The sequence below is a fragment of the Ambystoma mexicanum genome, chromosome 12 (assembly GCF_040938575.1).
Source record: "Ambystoma mexicanum isolate Mex_15411 chromosome 12, UKY_AmexF1_1, whole genome shotgun sequence".
Taxonomy (NCBI): domain Eukaryota; kingdom Metazoa; phylum Chordata; class Amphibia; order Caudata; family Ambystomatidae; genus Ambystoma; species Ambystoma mexicanum.
Window position 1 is genome coordinate 977,445,388 of NC_090936.1, and position 16,731 is coordinate 977,462,118.

A 16,731-nucleotide genomic window follows, 5' to 3' on the forward strand; every position below is an offset into this window, starting at 1 on the left:
AGGGGCACCCTCCACCAGGCCCCCACTCATGTCTCCCACCACCCCCACCCCCCAGCATCCAGGGGCAGCCTCCACCAGGCCCCCACTCATGTCTCCCTGCACCCCCACCTCCCAGCAGTGCAGGGGCAGCCTCCACCAGGCCCCCACTCATGTCTCCCACCACCCCCACCCCCCAGCATCCAGGGGCACCCTCCACCAGGCCCCCACTCATGTCTACCACCACCCCCACCCCCCAGCATCCAGGGGCACCCTCCACCAGGCCCCCACTCATGTCCAACTCATGTCTCCCTGCACCCCCACCCCCCAGCAGTGCAGGGGCAGCCTCCACCAGGCCCCCACTCATGTCTCCCACCACCCCCAGTCCCCAGCATCCAGGGGCACCCTCCACCAGGCCCCCACTCATGTCTCCCACCACGCCCACCCCCTGCATCCAGGGGCACCCTCCACCAGGCCCCCACTCATGTCTCCCACCACCCCCACCCCCCAGCAGTGCAGGGGCACCCTCCACCAGGCCCAAACTCATGTCTCCCACCACCCCCACCCCCCAGCATCCAGGGGCACCCTCGACCAGGCCGCCACTCATGTCTCCCACCACCACCACCCCCCAGCATCCAGGAGCACCCTCCACCAGGCCCCCACTCATGTCTCCCACCACACCCACCCCCCAGCATCCAGGGGCAGCCTCCACCAGGCCCCCACTCATGTCTCCCACCACGGCCACCCCCCAGCAGTGCAGGGGCAGCCTCCACCAGGCCCCCACTCATGTCTCCCACCACCCCCACCCCCAGCATCCAGGGGCATCCTCCACCAGGCCCCCACACATGTCTACCACCACCCCCACCCCTCAGCATCCAGGGGCACACTCAACCAGGCCCCCACTCATGTCCAACTCATGTCTCCCTGCACCCACACCCCCCAGCAGTGCAGGGGTAGCCTCCACCAGGCCCCCACTCATGTCTACCAACACCCCCACCCCCAGCATCCAGGGGCACCCTCCACCAGGCCCCCACTCATGTCCAACTCATGTCTCCCTGCACCCCCACCCCCAGCAGTGCAGGGGCAGCCTCCACCAGGCCCAAACTCATGTCTACCACCACCCCCACCCCCCAGCATCCAGGGGCACCCTCCACCAGGCCCCCACTCATGTCCAACTCATGTCTCCCTGCACCTCCACCCCCCAGCAGTGCAGGGGCAGCCTCCACCAGGCCCCCACGCATGTCTCCCACCACCCCCACCCCCCAGCATCCAGGGGCAGCCTCCACCAGGCCCCCACTCATGTCTCTCACCACCCCCACCCCCCAGCATCCAGGGGCACCCTCCACCAGGCCCCCACTCATATCTCCCACCACCCCCACCCCCCAGCATCCAGGGGCACCCTCCACCAGGCCCCCACTCATGTCTCCCCCCACCCCCACCCCCCAGCAGTGCAGGGGCACCCTCCACCAGGCCCCCACTCATGTCTCCCACCACCCCCAACCCCCAGCATCCAGAGGCACCCTCCACCAGGCCCCCACTCATGTCTCCCACCACCCCCACCCCCCAGCATCCAGGGGGACCCTCCACCAGGCCCCCACTCATGTCTCCCACCACCCCCACCCCCCAGCATCCAGGGGCAGCCTCCACCACGCCCCCACTCATGTCTCCCTGCACCCCCACCCCCCAGCAGTGCAGGGGCAGCCTCCACCAGGCCCCCACTCATGTCTCCTACCACCCCCACCCCCCAGCATCCAGGGGCACCCTCCACCAGGCCCCCACACATTTCTCCCACCACCCCCACCCCCCAGCAGTGCAGGGGCAGCCTCCACCAGGCCCCCACTCATGTCTCCCACCACCCCCACCTCCCAGCATCCAGGGGCAGCCTCCACCAGGCCCCCACTCATGTCTGCCACCACCCCACCCCCAGCAGTGCAGGGGCAGCCCCCACCAGGCCCCCATTCATGTCTCCCACCACCCCCACCCCCCAGCATCCAGGGGCACCCTCCACCAGGCCCCCACTCATGTCTACCACCACCCCCACCCCCCAGCATCCAGGGGCACCCTCCACCAGGCCCCCACTCATGTCCAACTCATGTCTCCCTGCACCCCCACCCTCCAGCAGTGCAGGGGCAGCCTCCACCAGGCCCCCACTCATGTCTCCCACCACCCCCACCCCCCAGTATCCAGGGGCAACCTCGACCAGGCCGCCACTCATGTCTCCCACCACCACCACCCCCCAGCATCCAGGCGCACCCTCCACCAGGCCCCCACTCATGTCCAACTCATGTCTCCCTGCACCCCCACCCCCAGCAGTGCAGGGGCAGCCTCCACCAGGCCCAAACTCATGTCTACCACCACCCCCACCCCCCAGCATCCAGGGGCACCCTCTACCAGGCCCCCACTCATGTCCAACTCATGTCTCCCTGCACCTCCACCCCCCAGCAGTGCAGGGGCAGCCTCCACCAGGCCCCCACACATGTCTCCCACCACCCCCACCCCCCAGCATCCAGGGGAAGTCTCCACCAGGCCCCCACTCATGTCTCTCACCACCCCACTCCCCAGCATCCAGGGGCACCCTCCACCAGGCCCCCACTCATGTCTCCCACCACCCCCACCCCCCAGCATCCAGGGGCACCCTCCACCAGGCCCCCACTCATGTCTCCCACCACCCCCACCCCCCAGCCCCCAGCATTCAGGGGCACCCTCCACCACGCCCCCACTCATGTCTCCCTGCACCCCCACCCCCCAGCAGTGCAGGGGCAGCCTCCACCAGGCCCCCACTCATGTCTCCTACCACCCCCACCCCCCAGCATCCAGGGGCACCCTCCACCAGGCCCCCACACATTTCTCCCACCACCCCCACCCCCCAGCAGTGTAGGGGCAGCCTCCACCAGGCCCCCACTCATGTCTCCCACCACCCCCACCCCCCAGCATCCAGGAGCAGCCTCCACCAGGCCCCCCCTCATGTCTGCCACCACCCCACCCCCAGCAGTGCAGGGGCAGCCCCCACCAGGCCCCCACTCATGTCTCCCACCACCCCCACCCCCCAGCATCCAGGGGCACCCTCCACCAGGCCCCCACTCATGTCTACCACCACCCCCACCCCCCAGCATCTAGGGGCACCCTCCACCAGGCCCCCACTCATGTCCAACTCATGTCTCCCTGCACCCCCACCCTCCAGCAGTGCAGGGGCAGCCTCCAGCAGGCCCTCACTCATGTCTCCCACCACCCCCACCCCCCAGCATCCAGGGGCACCCTCCACCAGGCCCCCACACATGTCTCCCACCACCCCCACCCCCCAGCATTCAGGGGTACACTCCACCAGGCCCCCACTCATGTCTCCCACCACCCCCACCCCCCAGCAGTGCAGGTGCAGCCTCCACCAGGCCCCCACTCATGTCTCCCACCACCCCCATCCCCCAGCATCCAGGGGCAGCCTCCACCAGGCCCCGACTCATGTCTGCCACGACCCCCACCCCCCAGAAGTGTAGGGGCAGCCTCCACCAGGCCCCCACTCATGTCTGCCACCACCCCAACTACCCAGCAGTGCAGGCGCACCCTCCACCAGGCCCTCACTCATGTCTACCATCACCCCCACCCCCCAGCAGTGCAGGGGCAGCCTCCACCAGGCCCCCACTCATGTCTCCCATCACCCCCACCCCCCAGCAGTGCAGGGGCACCCTCCACCAGGCCCCCACTCATGTCCCCCTGTACCCCCACCCCCCAGCAGTGTAGGGGCACCCTCCACCAGGCCCCCACTCATGTCTCCCACCACCCCCACCCCCCAGCAGTGCAGGGGCAGCCTCTACCAGGCCCCCACTCATGTCTACCATCACCCCCACCCCCCAGGAGTGCAGGGGCACCCTCCACCAGGCCCCCACTCATGTCTCCCACCACCCCCACCCCCCAGCATCCAGGGGCACCCTCCACCATGCCCCCACTCATGTCTCCCACCACCCCCACCCCGCAGCATCCAGGGGCACCCTCCACCAGGCCCCCACTCATGTCTCCCACCACCCCCACCCCCAGCAGTGCAGTGGCAGCCTCCACCAGGCCCCCACTCATGTCTCCCACCACCCCCACCCCCCAGCATCCAGGGGCACCCTCCACCAGGCCCCCACTCATGTCTCCCACCACCCCCACCCCCCAGCATCCAGGGGCACCCTCCACCAGGCCCTCACTCATGTCTCCCACCACCCCCACCGCCCCAGCATCCAGGAGTACCCTCCACCAGGCCCCCACTCATGTCTCCCACCACCCCCACCCCCCAGCAGTGCAGGGGCACCCTCCACCAGGCCCCCACTAATGTCTCCCACCACCCCCACACCCCAGCATCCAGGGGCACCCTCCACCAGGCCCCCACTCATGTCTACCACCACCCCCACCCCCCAGCATCCAGGGGCACCCTCCACCAGGCCCCCACTCATGTCCAACTCATGTCTCCCTGCACCCCCACCCTCCAGCAGTGCAGGGGCAGCCTCCACCAGGCCCCCACTCATGTCTCCCACCACCCCCACCCCCCAGTATCCAGGGGCAACCTCGACCAGGCCGCCACTCATGTCTCCCACCACCACCACCCCCCAGCATCCAGGCGCACCCTCCACCAGGCCCCCACTCATGTCTCCCACCACACCCACCCCCCAGCATCCAGGGGCAGCCTCCACCAGGCCCCCACTCATGTCTCCCACCACGCCCACCCCCCAGCAGTGCAGGGGCAGCCTCCACCAGGCCCCCACTCATGTCTCCCACCACCCCCACCCCCCAGCATCCAGGGGCATCCTCCACCAGGCCCCCACACATGTCTACCACCACCCCCACCCCTCAGCATCCAGGGGCACACTCCACCAGGCCCCCACTCATGTCCAACTCATGTCTCCCTGCACCCACACCCCCCAGCAGTGCAGGGGCAGCCTCCACCAGGCCCCCACTCATGTCTACCACCACCCTCACCCCCAGCATCCAGGGGCACCCTCCACCAGGCCCCCACTCATGTCCAACTCATGTCTCCCTGCACCCCCACCCCCAGCAGTGCAGGGGCAGCCTCCACCAGGCCCAAACTCATGTCTACCACCACCCCCACCCCCCAGCATCCAGGGGCACCCTCTACCAGGCCCCCACTCATGTCCAACTCATGTCTCCCTGCACCTCCACCCCCCAGCAGTGCAGGGGCAGCCTCCACCAGGCCCCCACACATGTCTCCCACCACCCCCACCCCCCAGCATCCAGGGGAAGTCTCCACCAGGCCCCCACTCATGTCTCTCACCACCCCACTCCCCAGCATCCAGGGGCACCCTCCACCAGGCCCCCACTCATGTCTCCCACCACCCCCACCCCCCAGCATCCAGGGGCACCCTCCACCAGGCCCCCACTCATGTCTCCCACCACCCCCACCCCCCAGCCCCCAGCATTCAGGGGCACCCTCCACCACGCCCCCACTCATGTCTCCCTGCACCCCCACCCCCCAGCAGTGCAGGGGCAGCCTCCACCAGGCCCCCACTCATGTCTCCTACCACCCCCACCCCCCAGCATCCAGGGGCACCCTCCACCAGGCCCCCACACATTTCTCCCACCACCCCCACCCCCCAGCAGTGTAGGGGCAGCCTCCACCAGGCCCCCACTCATGTCTCCCACCACCCCCACCCCCCAGCATCCAGGAGCAGCCTCCACCAGGCCCCCCCTCATGTCTGCCACCACCCCACCCCCAGCAGTGCAGGGGCAGCCCCCACCAGGCCCCCACTCATGTCTCCCACCACCCCCACCCCCCAGCATCCAGGGGCACCCTCCACCAGGCCCCCACTCATGTCTACCACCACCCCCACCCCCCAGCATCTAGGGGCACCCTCCACCAGGCCCCCACTCATGTCCAACTCATGTCTCCCTGCACCCCCACCCTCCAGCAGTGCAGGGGCAGCCTCCAGCAGGCCCTCACTCATGTCTCCCACCACCCCCACCCCCCAGCATCCAGGGGCACCCTCCACCAGGCCCCCACACATGTCTCCCACCACCCCCACCCCCCAGCATTCAGGGGTACACTCCACCAGGCCCCCACTCATGTCTCCCACCACCCCCACCCCCCAGCAGTGCAGGTGCAGCCTCCACCAGGCCCCCACTCATGTCTCCCACCACCCCCATCCCCCAGCATCCAGGGGCAGCCTCCACCAGGCCCCGACTCATGTCTGCCACGACCCCCACCCCCCAGAAGTGTAGGGGCAGCCTCCACCAGGCCCCCACTCATGTCTGCCACCACCCCAACTACCCAGCAGTGCAGGCGCACCCTCCACCAGGCCCTCACTCATGTCTACCATCACCCCCACCCCCCAGCAGTGCAGGGGCAGCCTCCACCAGGCCCCCACTCATGTCTCCCATCACCCCCACCCCCCAGCAGTGCAGGGGCACCCTCCACCAGGCCCCCACTCATGTCCCCCTGTACCCCCACCCCCCAGCAGTGTAGGGGCACCCTCCACCAGGCCCCCACTCATGTCTCCCACCACCCCCACCCCCCAGCAGTGCAGGGGCAGCCTCTACCAGGCCCCCACTCATGTCTACCATCACCCCCACCCCCCAGGAGTGCAGGGGCACCCTCCACCAGGCCCCCACTCATGTCTCCCACCACCCCCACCCCCCAGCATCCAGGGGCACCCTCCACCATGCCCCCACTCATGTCTCCCACCACCCCCACCCCGCAGCATCCAGGGGCACCCTCCACCAGGCCCCCACTCATGTCTCCCACCACCCCCACCCCCAGCAGTGCAGTGGCAGCCTCCACCAGGCCCCCACTCATGTCTCCCACCACCCCCACCCCCCAGCATCCAGGGGCACCCTCCACCAGGCCCCCACTCATGTCTCCCACCACCCCCACCCCCCAGCATCCAGGGGCACCCTCCACCAGGCCCTCACTCATGTCTCCCACCACCCCCACCGCCCCAGCATCCAGGAGTACCCTCCACCAGGCCCCCACTCATGTCTCCCACCACCCCCACCCCCCAGCAGTGCAGGGGCACCCTCCACCAGGCCCCCACTAATGTCTCCCACCACCCCCACACCCCAGCATCCAGGGGCACCCTCCACCAGGCCCCCACTCATGTCTCCCACCACCCCCACCCCCCAGCATCCAGGGGCAGCCTCCACCAGGCCCCCACTCATGTCTCCCACCACCCCCAACCCCCAGCAGTGCAGGGGCAGCCTCCACCAGGCCCCCACTCATGTCTCCCACCACCCCCAACTCCAGGCATCCAGGGGCACCCTCCACCAGGCCCCCACACATGTCTACCACCACCCCCACCCCCCAGCATCCAGGGGCACCCTCCACCAGGCCCCCACTCATGTCCAACTCATGTCTCCCTGCACCCCCACCCCCCAGCAGTGCAGGGGCAGCCTCCACCAGGCCCCCACTCATGTCTACCACCACCCCCACCCCCCAGCATCCAGGGGCACTCTCCACCAGGCCCCCACTCATGTCCAACTCATGTCTCCCTGCACCCCCACCCCCAGCAGTGCAGGGGCAGCTTCCACCAGGCCCCCACTTATGTCTCCCACCACCCCCACCCCCCAGCATCCAGGGGCACCCTCCACCAGGCCCCCACTCATGTCTCCCACCACCCCCACCCCCCAGCAGTGCAGGGGCAGCCTCCACCAGGCCCCCACTCATGTCTCCCACCACCCCCAACCCCCAGCATCCAGGGGCAGCCTACACCAGGCCCCCACTCATGTCTGCCACCACCCCCACCCCCCAGCAGTGCAGGAGCAGCCTCCACCAGGCCCCCACTCATGTCTCCCACCACCCCCACCCCCCAGAATCCAGGGGCACCCTCCACCAGGCCCCCACTCATGTCTCCCACCACCCCCACCCCCCAGCAGTGCAGGGGCACCCTCCACCAGGCCCCCACTCATGTCTACCACCACCCCCACCCCCAGCATCCAGGGGCACCCTCCACCAGGGACCCACTCATGTGTCCCACCACCCCCACCCCCCAGCAGTGCAGGGGCAGCCTCCACCAGGCCCCCACTCATGTCTCCCACCACCCCACCCCCCAGCAGTGCAGGGGCACCCTCCACCAGGCCCCCACTCATGTCTACCATCACCCCCACCCCCCAGGAGTGCAAGGGCAGCCTCCACCAGGCCCCCACTCATGTCTCCCACCACCCCCACCCCCCAGCATCCAGGGGCACCCTCCACCAGGCCCCCACTCATGTCTACCATCACCCCCACCCCCCAGCAGTGCAGGGGCAGCCTCCACCAGGCCCCCACTCATGTCTCCCATCACCCCCACCCCCCAGCAGTGCAGGGGCACCCTCCACCAGGCCCCCACTCATGTCCCCCTGCACCCCCACCCCCCAGCAGTGCAGCGGCACCTTCCACCAGGCCCCCACTCATGTCTCCCACCACCCCCACCCCCCAGCATCCAGGGGCTACCTCCACCAGGCCCCCACTCATGTCTCCCACCAACCCCACCCCCCAGCATCCAGGGGCACCCTCCACCAGGCCCCCACTCATGTCTACCACCACCCCCACCCCCCAGGCACCCAGGGGCACCCTCCACCAGGCCCCCACTCATGTCCAACTCATGTCTCCCTGCACCCCCACCCCCCCAGCAGTTCAGGGGCAGCCTCCACCAGGCCCCCACTCATGTCTACCATCACCCCCACCCCCCAGCAGTGCAGGGGCAGCCTCCACCAGGCCCCCACTCATGTCTCCCATCACCCCCACCCCCCAGCAGTGCAGGGGCACCCTCCACCAGGCCCCCACTCATGTCTACCATCGCCCCCACCCCCCCAGCAGTGCAGGGGCAGCCTCCACCAGGCCCCCACTCATGTCTCCCACCACCCCCACCCCCCAGCAGTGCAGGGGCAGCCTCCACCAGGCCTCCACTCATGTCTACCATCACCCCCACCCCCCAGCAGTGCAGGGGCACCCTCCACCAGGCCCCCACTCATGTCTCCAACCACCCCCACCCCCCAGCATCCAGGGGCACCCTCCACCAGGCCCCCACTCATGTCTACCACCACCCCCACCCCCCAGCAGTGCAGGGGCAGCCTCCACCAGGCCCCCACTCATGTCCCCCTGCACCCCCACCCCCCAGCCATGCGATTTGCCTGGGTATGTGTATCCCTGGGGTGCGCGGGTAGTCTCCCATGCGATACCATCAGGGTACGTGTATTATGGGTCCGCGTGAACTTCCACACGCGATACCAGCAGGCTATGTGTTTTAAGTGGTTCGCGGGAAGTTCCACACGCGACTGGGCCTGTGAGAGTGGGGTACGTGTATTCCAGGGGTGGGCGGGAATATTCACTCGCGACTGGGCCTGGGAGAGCGTGTTACGTGTATTCCTGGGGTGGGTGGGAAGATTCACGCGTTCGCCTACGACGCACCGAAAAATAAATGGTCCAATCCTGAAACACGTACGCCAGCATGAAGCAGGCGTACGTCGACCCGCGCAGCATAAAAGTGCGTGCAAACAACAACAAGCTCAGACGCCAGGATGAATATACCGTTCCTAGCAGCAGTGGCCGTGGGTTACCAAAGGAGGAGGAGGAGGATAGTGAGGGCCCGAATTTTCACTCCCAGAACCAGCCTTTTTGGGATGCCTGATGACCAGGTGTATGGGAGGTACAGGTTTCCACCACACATAATACTGGACCTGGTCAGTGAGTGGGAGGATGACCTCACATCACCCACCCTGTGCTCCCAAGCACTCAGCCCCCTGGAGAAGGTCCTCAATGTACTGCACTTCTTGGCCACTGGATCATTTCAGCGGACAAGTGCCATAGTGGGTGGGGTGTCACAGGCCACGCAGTCACGCTGCCTACACCAGGTCTTGAACATCATCACTGCACGCCCATCAGTCTGTAGGCACATATACCTGCCCAGGACACCTGCAGAAAGGCAGGCTGCCGCCCTCGATTTCTACGGTGTGGCACAATTCCCCAAAGTGGCAGGTGCCATTGACTGCACCCATGTGGCACTACGTCCCCCCAGGGCATCTGAGCACATCTAAAGGAACCGCAAGCACTGGCATTCCATCAATGTGCTGGTAGTATGTAATGCCAAGGGAATCATCACCTCAGTATATGCCAACTGTCCAGGGTCCACCCACGACAGCTTCATTTACTGAATGTCTACCCTAAGCCGGGACCCAGAAGCTGGGCGGCATAGCGATACATGGCTGCTTGGTGAGTATGAATGCCACTGCACATGCATGCATGTCAGATGCAGAGTTATGTCACTACCCCACTAATGATACCCATCACCTCCTCACCAGGGGACAGTGCCTACCCTCTGAGCACCCATATGATGACGCCAATTCGGAACCCCATCACGCCTCCCGAGGTAAGATACAACACAGCCCATATTGCAACCCGGGGCATAGTGGAGCGCACATTCGGAGTGCTCAAGTCACGCTTTCGCTCCCTTGACCGTTCTGGCGGGCAGCTGTTATATGCGCCCCCAGTAGTGTGCAGGATCATAGTGGCATCATGTGTCCTGCACAATGTTGCGACACGCCGGGGCCTGGCTGTGGACATGGTGGTGCCCCCACATCCCCAACCACATGCACACCCGCTGCGCATGGGAGGGGAGAGGGCATGGGGTGAGGCAGCCCGTACGCAGCTGGTTGCTAATTAATTCACATAGAAATCACACCCCTGTGGAGTGCACACAGCCCTGGCACATACCATCTGATAAGCAATGATGACTCGACCTGACAATTATGACCAACAAAGGGACAGTCAACTGTCAGAACCATAGCAGCCTGAGATTGTTCATGTGGAAGTGTCACAATGTGTGCATCCCTACCTACACAAACACCACCAATGCAGTGTCATCAAAAGACACACTTCCATGCTTCAGAAATGAATACCCACTTGCAAAATACTACATGAAAACAGTGCCATGTCACCCAACCCCTCCCCGGCACGGCCACACAACACACCATGGCATGTCATGCAATGTGAGAGCAAACAAATGAATCCCCACAACATGCCCCAAGTGTCACCAGCTACAGTGTCCCTAATGGAAACATGGCCACACATGAAATGCTCACAGTAATGCAGGACCAACAACCCACATTACCAAATACTTACCAAGAATACCAATCACCTACACAACCTCCAACCTACCTTAAACATGACATTACAGACTTAAAAATTTGCTAGCCTCACTACCTGATGATGCCAGCACTTCGAACACTTCCAAGTATACAGTGTTAGCGCCACGCAAGAGTGTAGGTGCACTGCTTACAACATGGACTCCAGTTCCAAGGTGGACCGCCTTGTGAAGACATGAGAAATGGACCTGCAATTAGGAGGATGAGATGGATGCAGAGGCACATATCAATACACCATGCAGTGGACAATACAACAACAATATGCACTATGAATGTATACACAGTATTGACTACAGACTGCCCACACATCGAATGAGAGTCCAATGTCACCATGTACGTCAATGTCACTTGGGCACACCCGTTGCAAGCCCATGGAAACGGGAAGCAGGAGGGGTGTGTGCCACAAAAACCCAAGCATCTGAACCAAATTCATGACAAGCCTGCATGTGCCCAGCCACAATGCAGCGTATGCCCACGGGAGCCACACAAGGCAACACACTGTGCAACACACTGTGCCCAAAAAAATAAATAAATAAATAAAAAAATGGCCATTTATGGGCCCGGGGGGGGGGGGGCACCCAGTAGGTCCGAGGACAGGGTGCACACCAAAACCCACCTGTGTGGATCTTGCAGAAAAAAAAACACCTCCATGGGCTCATGGCCTACACGGCTACCCTATTGTGGGAGAATCACTGCTGTCGCTCTCCTCACCCTCTGCAGCTGCTGTTCTGTCCTTCTGTTTGTTGAAGCCTCAAGCTCAACAAGAGTCGTCCTGAGGTGAAGGAGTTCCACCCTCAGGGCTTCCCTGTGGCCCTGGGACTCTATGGAAATGGCTTCCCGCAGAGTCGCCAGTGTCGCCCGCCTGCCCCTGTCGGACGCCAACATGTCCTCCCTGTGTGACTGGCAGATGGAGTCTGTTGCCTGCTGTAGTCGCTCCATGAGCCTTTCGGGGGGGACAATGGAAGTGGCCACCCTATCCATGGCCTGAGCCATCATCTCTGATGATGCTGCCTTTTAGGTTGCCATACCGTATATGGATTTCTCCCATGCAGTATTGCCAGTTGGCGGACGGCCACCACGTCGGCGGGCACCACACCTGTCTGGGGCAAGGCGAACTGCGCCTTGCTGTGCCGGCACTGCCTGAGGCTGCAGGACTGCATTCCCACTCTGATCTGCTGGCCCAGGTACAGGATCAGATGTCGCGGAGTGTGACCCTGCATCCGTAACCACCAAAGGCGTACCTGCCAACACTGACATCCCCATTGAGGGTTCTAACCCTGGTGCAGGTGGGTCGGACAGAACAGAATCCCTCCCAGGAACACTCACCTGCGACGGCACATAGGTCTCATCATCCGAATCGACACCTGAATACAGATCGGGGGAGGTGCAGCTATAGACACCCCTTGAGAGCACGACCTGCAGCAGTTGTGGGTTCTCACCCACCACCACATCACGTCCCTCACTGGTGGTCGGTCGGGCCTCAGACCCCTCCTGGGTCTGCACCATCTCCACAACCCCAGCAGTATCAAGTGCGTCATCCCCTGCAAAGACATAAAAGCAAACAAATGGAAACAGGCATTAGCACTATGGCACACAATTAGGGCTGAGAGGCTACAGAAACAGTACTTGATTGACACATGTCCCACATGATTAAAACCCTCCCATGCATGCACCGTCACTTCGTGTGAACGGTAGGCAGATGGCATACATTGATGACACCAAGATGGAAGATGAACACATTTGCTGCATGCTGCCTAGCAGTGGCATCACACATTGGCCAGTGATTGGCAGGTCAAATACACATGCCATCACACAGATGGCATGTACCCTAGCCATAAAGTGAAGAGGGAGAGGAGGGCACCAATTGTTCATTCAGTCCAGTTTGCTCATGAAATAGATTTTTTCATTGAAATGGTTCAAATGTTTCACCTGGAGCTGCCAGTCCAAAGTGGTCCTATAACACAGGGACATGTCTAAACAAATCATGTCCAGGAAACAAAGCCAATCCACTGTACCATAGCCATGTCAGACATGTGACAATAGGACTGAGAAATCCCGAGTAAAAGTGGTGGTATGCAAACAATCTGCCTGAATAAACAGAGGTAAATAAGCAACAATGTTGTGGCAAGATGACACTTCAAGGGCAACTGGCGTGGTGTTGGGCTGGATGTCTAATGTTGGCAGAAGGGATGCTGCTATACCCAAATGCTGGTGCGCAGAATGTATAGGATGAGGCACATGGGTGACCCAAACCACTCAGGCACACACACCCTCACCTGGCGCCCAAACAGAAGCCCTCCCACACACACCATGCACATGGATGACACACACATGCATGTGCACTCACCGGACAATGCCTCGTAATCTGCCAGTTCTCCCACACCTTGGATCTGTTCCTCCGTGACATAGGTCCCAGCAACCTGCTCATGTGGAGTGAGTTCTATGTCCTCTGCTGGAGACCCACCTCCAGTCACTAGAGTTGCGGCATGACTTGAGGCCAGCTTATTCTTTGCCCTGCGCTTCAGGTCATTCCAGCGCTTGTAGCATTCAGTAGCTGTGCGCCTCACGATTCCAAGGGCACTTATGATGTCCGCAATGGTCTGCCAGTGTGCCTGACGTTGTGCAGGTGTGGTCTTGGATCCTGCAACAATCACCATTCCGCGGTCATGTGCGGACACATACTCTACAAGTTCATTCAGTTCGGCCTCATTGAAGCTGGGCTTCCTTGACGGGCCGGACTGTGTAGCCGTGTCTGGGGCATTAGCCTCTACTGGACGAGCACTCTTCCTTTTCCGCTTGGAAGGTGGTGGGGATCCTGAGTGTCCTACGCCGCTCTGGACACTAGGGGCAGGAGCCCCGGTGGACTCTGTACTAGGAGTGTGGGATTGCACACTCAGCATGGGAGTTGGTGCAGGCATTAGCTCAAGTGTGATGGTGTCAGGGGGAATGTCAGCATGATGGACTTGGACCGACAATGTCCTGGCTGGGTGTGTGAGAGGTGGGGTGGATGGAGCCGCAGCTGCCACTGCAGCCTCCCAGATGACCTAGCTGCCCCTGATCCACATGGCCTGATGACACCAACGTTCACCGGCGCACGTGGCCTAGACCTGCTGACCTGGAAGTCAGCCATGGAGTCACCCTGTGCCAGGTCTGGTTCCACAGTGGGCTGGTCCAACAAGGGCTGAGCATGGATGGTGTCAGCCACGTTACCTCAACCAGGGGGGGGGCATGGGTGTCCCTGACTGCTCCTCCACACATGGGGGGCTAGGGGCACCCTGCAAGTCACGGCCACGTCCCCTACCGGATCCACCATAGCCACCACTTGGGGCTCGGCCACCTTTGCCACCCTTACGGCTTGTTCGCCTCCCAGCCATGGCACTGATGTTATTGTGCGTATGGGAGTCGATGTGAACTATTGTCCTTGGGGGTCAAAGCGGTTGGGTACCAGATGGTAATCGTACCCTAGTGCTCTAGCAAGGCTGTATGTCACCCATGGGGAAAGATGATGGGTCACGCAACGCACAGGCACCCCAAACAAGGGAAGTAAGGTGCACGCAACCCCTCCTAGACCACGTGCGTGGAAAAATAAACCTGAACTACGCTGTGGCACCCAGAAACACAAGAATGAACGTATGCGTGTCACACGCAGCCTAGAATGACCTCTGAAGGGGTACGCGACACACGGGGCAAGCACAGATGTTAAATACGTGCGCGACTCACCGTCTGCCAGGAACAAAAGCGTGAAAAATATGCACGTGTGCGCGTTGGCAACACCCCCGCCAAAAGAAGAATTGTACGCTGTCTGAGGAGACAGGACAACAGTAGAAGGGAACGCTGTTTGAGGAAACAGGCCCAGGAAAAAGAGGAAAAGAGAAAAACCTGTCAGAGGTAACAGCGAGTACGAACTTGAAACGCCGTGAAGTAAATCGCGTGTGAACCGACAAGAAGTACAGATTTCACCCACTCGCTCTCCACGAAAAGCACGTACAAGGAAATGGTGTTCCACATGTACCTTTTATACACACGTCACAGACGCGCATACGCGATGAGGCCATTTCCACCAATTACACGCTTTGACACTCGGACGTGTATCTTTTTTTTTTACACGCGCCATTCTCTACGGCCATGCGCGTGACATCATAGCTGCGCATGGGGGCCTTTGGGCCAATGAAATCGCGTATGCGTGCAGACGCGCTTACGAGCTAAGGGCCTTTCCTCGAATTACACGCAGACGTGCAGGACTTTTCACTTGCCAAATCACTCCGTATCAAGCTGGCCACGCGTAAGCACACGGAAGACCACACTCCTGCTCAGAAACCCGATTTACTGCCCCCCAGAGCCCCGAGCACGCTCCCACCTGCCATCTGCTGCTGCCTGACTGCCTGCTGCCCACGTGCCCTGCCATTTGCTGCCTGCACATCAGCCAGGGGTGCTGTTGCTGTGACCACCCCTGCTGGAACCGAAGACTCCCGACTGGGATTCCATCGCTCCACAGCCCAGCCCCAGGACCCAGTTGCCCACCCACTCCTGCCTCTGGGGTTGTCATGTTGGGCACTGCAACATCTGGCACCACTGGCAACCCCCGGCCAGAGAGGCAGAGGGGCACCAGCTTCAGTGCCAGGGAAGTTGGTGTCCTGGTGGAGCAAGTCCTGGGGCAGTATGATGCCCTCTACGGAAGTGTGCGCGCCGACAAGGAAGAACGGACTCGGATCTGGACGGACATCGTGACTGCCATCAACGCGGAGGGGGTGGCAGTCCGCGACTTCCAACATGTCAAGAAGCGCTGGGAGGACTTCAGGTCCAGGACCCTGAACAAGGCCCGGCGCCTCTTGAAGGCAGCGGATGCTAAGGGGCGCCGGGGCCACTTGTCGGAAGATCAGATGAGGGTCCTGGAACGCATATCCCCAGCGCTCCACGTCCAGGTCCTTGAGAGGCAGACACGCCTGGAGTCCAGCGGTAAGTGTACATGCATCATTATTGTAAGCTGTGCGTGTGGTGATGTGCCAGTAGTGTGCCGGTTGCACATCTGTTTGTATGGGGCCGAGTATGGGTGGGTGTGTACAGGACCATGAGGCTAACACATGCGAGGGCTGTCATGTGTGAGACATGGATGGTGCTTGTGTGTGTAGGCTTGCATGCCAAATGCAGTTGTGTGGGCACACATGTTTGGATGAATGTGTATGTAAGTAGGCATGTTCGTGATGTCACGCATGTATGTTGTTTTCAGCTGCATGTATCAGCACTGTGTACATGTGCATGTGTGTGTATTTGACAAGGGTGCAACAGTGATGCAACATGGATGCATGTGACAGCGGGATGTGGAAGCCTGATTGGCAGATGTGACATGGATGCCCATCGGAACACTGCAATAGTTGGCTGAGGTATACACATGCATGCAAGTGTGGTGGTGTGCGTGCATGTGTAGTGCACTCCCTGTGTTGCATGTGATGTCTGGCTCACCTTTGCCTGCTCATGCTGTTGTATGTGTATGGATGGTGCTGGCAGTTGCGATGCGCTGTGGTATGGCTCATGTGTGCATGTAGAAATGACATGTGTGTTGCCAATTGTGATGCCATGTCTGAGGTTTGCCAATGCCACTCATGTGCAACTGTCATGTGTGTATGTGCCCATTGTACAGTGCCCTGATGCCTG